We start from the raw sequence: 9276 nt of genomic DNA, 5'->3' as shown, positions 1-9276 counted from the left end.
ATAAACATTTATCGTTGATTCATTTTAACGATGTAACAAGTTTTGATAGCGCTTCAGCTTTCATATTAAGTATATCATGTTAAAATTAAAGTTACAATAATTATTCTAAGGTAATTAAAATAGGTATTTTTTTATAAGAGAAGGGGGCAAACGAGCAGCGGGAACACCAAGGTGTTCATCGACGCCCATGGACATCCGCAATACCAGAGGAATTGGAAGATGGTGATCGCTTCTTGAAGGACCCTAAGTCGTATTTGAACAAAAATGCCTTACATGTTCTTAAGTGATCAAACAACATAGTTATAATTAAGGACTTATTTTGAATTTAAAATCTTAAGCAAATTTATCATTCGTTTCCGTTTCCTTTATTTATAATTGATATACTTTATTTTTAATAATACACAGTAATAAGGTTTTTATCAAAGTTTGTAAACCATTTCAATTATTATTCAAATTAGTAATAGAGTGGAATTAACTAAACTAAAACGCATATAGATAAGTCTGTCAATCGAAAGATACGCCAACTAAATGCGATTGTGGTATGCGGGGATTTGATACCAAATGTATTTGTTTAATGCTGTTGTTATCCAACTGTTATATACGCGATATAAACACACGAGCGATATTTTTATACAAATTACTGGTCTAACCCAACATCATGCGCAAGTGAAAGCAAAAAGTTTTTTTTAGAAGATTGACTATACATAGGTTAAACATAATTCAGTTTACACTACCAAAATCCAAGTCATCATCAGCTTACTATACGTCCCCACTGGGAGGCTTGGAGTCTACCCTAAGTTATGGGTGACTAGACCATAGTCAACTACATTGGCCCAGTGCAGGTTGGTTGACTTCACACAAATCTTGGAATTTACGAAGTTTTCTTTCACTGTAAGAACGTCGGATAAATGTACATATGTAAATCGAAAATCTAAATACACATTGGTAATGGCGGATTCGAATCCAGGATCTGCTGATTACAAGTTTAACCCCTGAGCCACCGACGTTCTAAATCCAAGTATTCCTCAATATTTATCCGCAAGACGCTGCATAAAATAAGATTGGGGATATGTTTATCGAAATACATCTTCTCTGAATAAAATCTCGTACGTCTAATACAAAGTCATATAAAGGCAGTGAAATCAAATGGTATAACCGCGTCTCATTTAGCAAATCCGCGGGCGCGGCCCAATCTCAATAAACGTATCAATGTGATTGCGCTATCCGACCGAAGCGCGCGTCTCTCTCATTTCATTTTGTAACACTGTTACTACGTGACAAGCGGAAGCGTATTTGCATAAGAAAATTTATGTGTGAAATTTGTGAATAATTACTTATATATAAAAAGTATTTCGTATGATTGTAAACTATCACACGTTCATAATCCCGTACTGTTCTGTCTATGTCACTATTATCCGTTAAAACTGAACACTTTTTACACATATTACAAATTAGCTATTAACCGTAAGGGACCACAATCCCCATTTAAAACATATTGTTATCTTTGTTTTGTCAAAGATAATGACAGGGATGACAATATATTTTATATTGGTCTCAGAAACGAACAGTTAATATAGTGGTAAAAATATTTCTTATGCAGTCAATAATCGCTGTCGCTTATCACTATGGTCGTGAGTTAGTGTTTGAGGCAAATCGCCTCGTTACGTATTCCGTCAGTGAATAGTTTGCTTGTTATCCGTTATGATAGCGAACATATTACTGACGTGTATACTTTATCGAATTAACACAGATTCGGTTTATTACGCGCCGCGGGCGATACCCTGTCTCCCTTACCCTGCTATCAGATTACTGCCACTCTGAATTTGAATAAGAAAATTGAGTTTACAATAACCTCTTACATTATTCTAAATGTAAAGAGCCAAAACTAGTAATTTTACATCTATTAAAAAGTGTTGTTTTTTTAATCACTACCTGTTCTTTTTCCTACTTGGAGTCGGCTACTCCATACCTATATTTCTATAAGCCGTCTGTTTCAATTCACCGTCACAAAAAGCACAATATTATGATATATTAAGTGTGATCTTTGGGATCGTGCATTAATCACGTGTGAATTGAAAGGGGGTTAGAGAGGTTCTGGAAAAAAAACATCACAATGAGGGACGTTGTGTTGTATATGTCAGGTCATAAATTCTGTCACATGTTTAATATAAAATAATTGAAACAAGTTTATTAATTATGTGACCATTTATATACCAAAATGAACTTAACAAAACATAGATTCTTATGACACTAAAGTTTATTCAAAATGACCTCCGTGATTTTGAATACAAGCCTTCAATCTCCGCGGCCAGTCGTCTATCGCAGCACGAACGAGATCCATGTCTGAAACACATTTGAATTATCCTAAACCAAAATTGTATTTCCATTTGGACGAGCCTTAGAACTATTGTTTGTTTATCATATTATTGCATAGTGTCAAAACCAGCGCATGACATCTTGCGGTGCAATCCAGCCCTGGTAGTTACACGTGAATGTAACATGCAATAATGAACATTATGACAAAGAAAATAAGGTTGAGTACATATTATTCAAAGTGTAAAACAGTACATGCAAATATTTACATGTCATAGTGGGAGTTTGCAATGCAGATTGGCCAGTTGAGTGAAAATGCAAATAGGGCTGGCCCATTGTGCACCGCGTCCCACGTGTAATCATCGTCGACGTCTAAAGATTTGTCATTTTTGATATACAGTCAAACCTAGATGAGCGAGAATCATCGTCCTTTCGATTAGCAATAAATAATGGAATTGCTAATCAAAGCATTGTCCGGTTCCTTCCATAACCAAAAAACTCGCGAGCAATATATCACGACTATCGCTTAACCAGGTTCGACTATATCGACTGACAAGGTAATGTGATAATTATTTTTATGTCTATATGCCTCACTGCTAACTTCACAAGTGACCGTATTTGATCGTCATGCAACCTATTGGTTGTGGTATGATATAGTATCTAAAATATATATTCTTGTTGAATTTATTATTTATTAAATTTAATAATAAATTCGAAGCATCTTCTGGGTCCAAATATTATTAATATTAAAGCAAACAGGGCGTCCGTAGACGCCGTAGACTGTGTCTCCAGGCTGGAGGGTGACATAATTGTTCAATAAAATTTTAATTACACCCTGACGAGAGGTACGTGGCTTCATTTGTTTGTAATTGCATTATTGTTTAATAAAAGACGCGGTGGAAATGATATTTTACATTACAATAGCAGCGCTTGTAGATATGAACGTAGTATTATGTTTTTGAAGTACGAAAAATATGTATCAATTGATTTCTTTCCTAATACGTTGAAAAGAAATGTAAAACTTAGATCAAACACACAAAGGAACCTAGAATATTTCATTACAATACATCCTTCAGTACCAGATAGCGGATCGCAAGTTCGCTGGAAGTCGAAATCAAACTAGTAGTTTAAAGTTATCCCGCAAGTTGTTGGTGCAATTTTCATGCATATTGTACGCGCAGAGGCGGGTCGTGTGAGCGCCGGATGAAGGAATCCATTTCTGTTTAGTTTGCGATCAAACTTGTCAGACACTGCTTATTTATTAAGCTGATTTCAATATTGAATTTAAATAGAAAGTCATATAGTTTCACTTTGTATTCAGAGCCTATTTTGTTATAGGTATGTCCACAATACCCTGGTATTCTATCCCATTAAAACAAAAGCCAACCCCACTCGTAAACGTCAAAACCATTCCAAAACTATAACTGTGTTAAATTTTCATTATTTACTTACCGCATTAGCGTATGGGGATTACCGGTCCCCTGTATAAAATTCAAATATGGAGAAGTGAGCGCAAACAAAGAGCCTTTTCGCGTGTCTCTTACAATTAACATTTGCATCATAATAATGGGACGAGTTGATGGAGCTCAGTAGTTAGAAATATGCGACCCCTTTTAGCGAAGCGGTCACGCGTTAAAAGGACGCGCGTGCGATTTGGGTAACGCTTTATTGAAAGCTTTCTTCAATTCTATGAAAACGAGAATGCTGAGTAAATGCCTCAAGAGATGTAGTTGTATTAAAAAAATGAAGTGCAACTTCTATCAATACGAATAAAATTATAATACGTTATTTATCATTGTTTTTTTTTTAAATATACCGGTTAAAGTCATGATAGCTACAGAAGAACAATATGACAAAGTGTAGGTTACTACTGCCTCAATACTTGCGCCAAACCATATTGCAAAAAAAAATCACATACTTTTTTAAAGCAGTATAATTAGCAGCATTCTCTACGAGAAGTGTGCGTCAAAGCTACGTTCACTATATGCAAGTTAATGACGTCATTAAAGCGAATGATTGCGTCACCTGCCGGCCGACGTGCGAGCAGCACTGTCTCTAATCAGTTTACAGCCCGGTTAATAACTAATTAGCTGGTTTACGACAACCGAGCCCACGGAATGCATACTTTATGTTACACTACCGAGAAGTGAGAAGGGCGTGTGGTTCATTTTTGTTTAACTAAATATAGTTGTTTTATATTCCAGCAAATTTATTCAATAGTAGGAAAGTGATTCAGACAATCGCCAATGCAAGATTTAGAAGCAAATTTTTAATGTCATCAACTAAGTTTTTATGGAAGATTAGGGCAAAGGCTTTGCAATATTCCTTCAATTTGTATGTGGAGATTACTATTATGACAGAAAGAAGTAAAAATTTCAAGCTGACTAGTGCCTGAAATTTAAATGATTATAATCTTATCTTACTAATATTATAAATGCGAAAGTTAAGATGGATGGATGAATGGATGGATGTTTGTTTGAAGGTATCTCCAGAATGGCTCAACGGATCTCAATGAAATTTGGCATAGATGTAGATCATAGTCTGGAAGAATACATAGGCTACTTTTTATGTTTTTTTAATTCCGCGCGGAGGGAGTCGCGGGTGACAGCTAGTATATTATATGTATGTAGTACGGTTTTTAAATAAATTTTATGAAACGTTTAATTAAAAAAAAAAAAACCATTTTTCGTTTAAACTTTTTGAGTTACTCGGAACACAAAATTAAATTAAATGGAAAACAAATGAAAAATTCGTACTTTTTTATTTACATTGTACTTGAATTCGTTGGACAAATGTTGTCAGATCACTCCAAATGGCTCAAAATCAATTCGGATGTATGTGTGGTCACAACACTAGCGCCGCACTCGGCGGGTTCTGAAAGCGGACGTATTAAATAAGCGAGTTTGCATTGCAGATTGCTTTCAGCGCAAATAGCAATAGATACGCGCATTGTGCTCCGCGAGACAATGCATAGTACCGGATAAATCCAATTTCGTTGATACAACGAACGAAAGAGTCATTGTGTTTTTTTAAAATTAACTAATTGTTTTAAAAATGGTGTTAGGTATATTGTACATCGATTAGGGAAGGGCAATCATAAAAATAAAAAGGCAAACGAGAATGTTCTTTTGATATTCCATAGTAGTTACGAGTATTATATACTTTACAGATTGATGGCAATGTAGAAACTGTCATAGAGTAAATCAACATGCAGACATGTCTTTTTATGTTGTAGAAAACTAAGCTTCTCAATATATTTCTATTGTCGTATACATTTTTTCAATGAATAAATTAAGAAAACTCATAACGTAAAATGTAATCTTTAATCTATTTCAAAACTAGGTAAGTTATTAAATTATTTCCAATAATGTATAATTTTTTTTTTTTTTTATATTGAAAAAGTTAGCGCTTGACCACGATCTCACCCGATGAGGTGAAGATGTGGTCTAAAGATGGTACGCGTTAGCTTTGTAGATGCCTATTCACTCTACTCTTGAATTAAAATGTAACTTTAATTACAGTCAGCGATTTTTTAATACTGTAGACATGAAAGGGCTCTGTCCAGTCTACTTTATAATGTACCGTTCTATAACCTTAGTCTATGACGTGCGTGACAGACACGAGTGGATGACAGATGGCATGAGTGCGGTCGAGTCGCGTGACAATTTCGACCGCAATGGCGGACGATGTCGCACAGCTACCAACATTATGAGAATAACTGAAAGTTCACCATTACGATATCATTAATATTACGTAATCGCCTGAAGATATCTTAATAAAAATTAGGTATCTATTTTAATACAATTCCTAAAAACAAATACACGAGAGCTCCTTACTTTTAAATAACGTCTGTTTCTTTAATGATTGTATTTACTATAATATTCCAAAACTATATTACTTCTTACTAATATTATAAATGCGAATGTTTAGATGGACGGATGGATGTTTGTTTGAAGGTATTTCAAAAATGGCTCAACGTATCTAGATAAAATTTTGCATATATGTAGAGCATAGTCTAGAAGAACACATTGGCTACTAGTTCAGTTATGTATTTTTAAATCCGCGCGAACGGAGTCGCGGGCGACAGCTAGTGATATATAATAATGATATTTATATTTTATTATGAACGAGTCAAAGTGCTCATAGTAAGTGATTCGTGTGCAGTATGTGAGAACTTATTGCAAACCAACCCCTCAAGTACGGCAGGCGTCCGAATATAATTGAATACTGCGGGATATTTATGGTTTTTGTACAACTTTTATAGCCTCCTGTATTTAACGTGTCTGCAGCAAACGATTATGAGAAGAAGTATGATCTTTGTCCACCCCTGTTTCGTGTAGATTGAGGGTTACGAATTGTGGAAGTTTATATAACATGGAGCTGCTACATAAATATCAAGCAACTTTAACGCTAAAGCATGTTCTTATCACTTCAAACAATTCAAATGTTTCACTAAATTATATTCCTACATTTTGTACAATGATTATGAATTTTTGTTTTAGTTGACAAAATTTACCTTGACTTTCTTCTATTGTTATGTCAGACTTATTACATCTCAAACGAATATTACGCTCCGTTTCGTTTCAATTTAGGTACTCATGGAGTTAATGCTTTTCATAGCCGATTGCAAGAATTGAATTTATTCAGAACAGGAAATAAAATTTTTAATAAAAATTAAAGTAAAAAATTGGTGTAACATCTCTATACGATATCTCTCACATCCCCAAGTAACGTAGCGAGAGTACGTAAGTGGCGCAAGAAGAAATATGGGATTATTCACATTAAATTATAACGAATCCCCTTCATGTTTGAGGACTGCAAATATTACCATCAACAAAGGTGAGGGTGTGTACAGAAATTCTTTTAGAATTTAGAATGAGTTTGCGAGCAAATTTATTTATCAATGGTCCCTCCATTGAAAATTGGTACATAAATATTGTACTAAGGAATTTTATTTTATAATTTCATTTTGTATGCTTTATGGAATTCAAATTAGAGTTAACAGAATTTATAATTAATTGTTTCTCTACATTTTTCTTTATTAAATACTTAGGCAATCTTAGCAATCTTTAATAACATGTGTATCGAGTAGGAAGATTTATGTATTGCTAGGATTTGACCTTGATTTAATCTTTAAATAGCAATCAATAGACCTTAACCTCGAAAGCGCGACGTTATCACAATTGGCGCTTGTAACTTTGATCTCGTCGTGGAAACTGGCCAACTTTTCGCATAAATTACAACAGATAAGCGAAAATATTGTCTTCTGAGGCATATTTTGCCAGTATCATTGTAACTGTAGTATCAGTTCTATCAATATTTTAACGTATTTTTAAAATAAAAATATTATTCATATAAGGCTTCTATAATCCATTAATTGGAAAGATAATTTTAATTGTACAATAATAAGAGAAAGTTACCTATATAAACTTAACAAGGAAACCATAGAGTTGCTATTCTTTCAGACACGGGCATGAGTTAGTGCACCACGTATAAATCACGAGGCGTGCGATTCGTGCTCCATTTGCGCGTGAAATAGAAACGCCGCCGCCCACCTCGGTACGCATAACGCATTTGCATTTTCACTTTGAATTTTTTTTGTTCTATCTCGTTGTAAAATTAAAACATATGTCTGCTTTTGACATGCAATCTATAGACGTAAATCAATGCATTTGATGTGTCATACGAAATCGTTTTTTTCAGCGGCCATCAGAATTCACCGAAATTAGCGACACAATCGCTGTCGATAGATATCCGCAATAGCAGATGCTTTGTTTAGCTTTAATCGACGGAGTAAAGCACATAGAGATATTTTTTTTCGATGTCCCTCCTCCAAATAAACTCCCCCTTCTAATCCTTTCCTTATAAAAAAGGGCGAGAAGGGAAAGTGGATTAAAAGAGGCCTATGGCACGCACATTCTCGCGGAATTGCATCCACTACACACCTATCTTCTGGGTCGTGGTATTTCGAGTCGTCCCATTCGTGCAACAGATGTTTTTGTTGCTGATTCTATCACTTGTTTGATTATTAATCTTTAGTTGTATGTCGTCAATATTCAAATTTAGCCAACGAGAAAACAAATTTATCATCTTCAGCTGAAAAGCTACAGACTTCCACCATATTGTGCACTGTGTTGATAAAACTTGGAGCCTAGAAACGAAGCATTTGCCTAAAACATCATATCTGAATCAAGCAACGCTAGAAACGTGTGAAAATCCAAACTCAAATGTATGTATATTTCTTTTCTCAAAGACGTTTACTGTAAAATATAAGACAATGTACACTTTCCGTCGGGCTTTCCGTTTAAAACAAGAAAATGCACGAACAAGTCTGGATTCTTAGTAAAATCGTGACAAGTGAAAAACTACAACGTTTCCCTTGTTAAAACGGCCATAACTCTAGAGCGCGGTCTGGTTTGCATTTCCGTGTGAAGATGAGGCCGGGTTGCCGCCTCTGAGAGATTTATGTGCCACTCGCGGAAATTGACCGTCTCACTCTCTCAGCGCCTCTTCATGTTATTAATTTCAAAGACATTTTATGTAAATCGAAATGTCACAAATAGAATTTTATATGCAACAGTTGATTCAATATTTTCTTACTTAAATATGCAATACCAATAGTACTTACTGTCTATAATAGGTAGCATGTGCTTTGAAAGACATGCACAGTTGGACGAGAATTTTGGCATTTGATTTGAGCCTAGAACCTCATTCATCTTCATGTTTACGTTTACGAACGATAGTACAAACAAGAGAAACTCGACTCGATGAAAATTCACTTGCAGATACGAGAAAAGAAATTCCATGTCTAAGGGGGGGACATTCTTAAAATCATTTTCTCGATTCTCGAACTGAACAAGGTTGAGTTTATATCAAATGGCCCTCATTTCAACGGAATCGCCGATCGACGTTGACAAACCTTTGCGGATGAAAAAGATGTATTTTCTTTCGATAAAATTCGAG

The sequence above is a fragment of the Papilio machaon genome, chromosome 1 (assembly GCF_912999745.1).
Source record: "Papilio machaon chromosome 1, ilPapMach1.1, whole genome shotgun sequence".
Lineage (NCBI taxonomy): Eukaryota > Metazoa > Arthropoda > Insecta > Lepidoptera > Papilionidae > Papilio > Papilio machaon.
Note: the sequence above shows the minus strand (reverse complement) of the source record.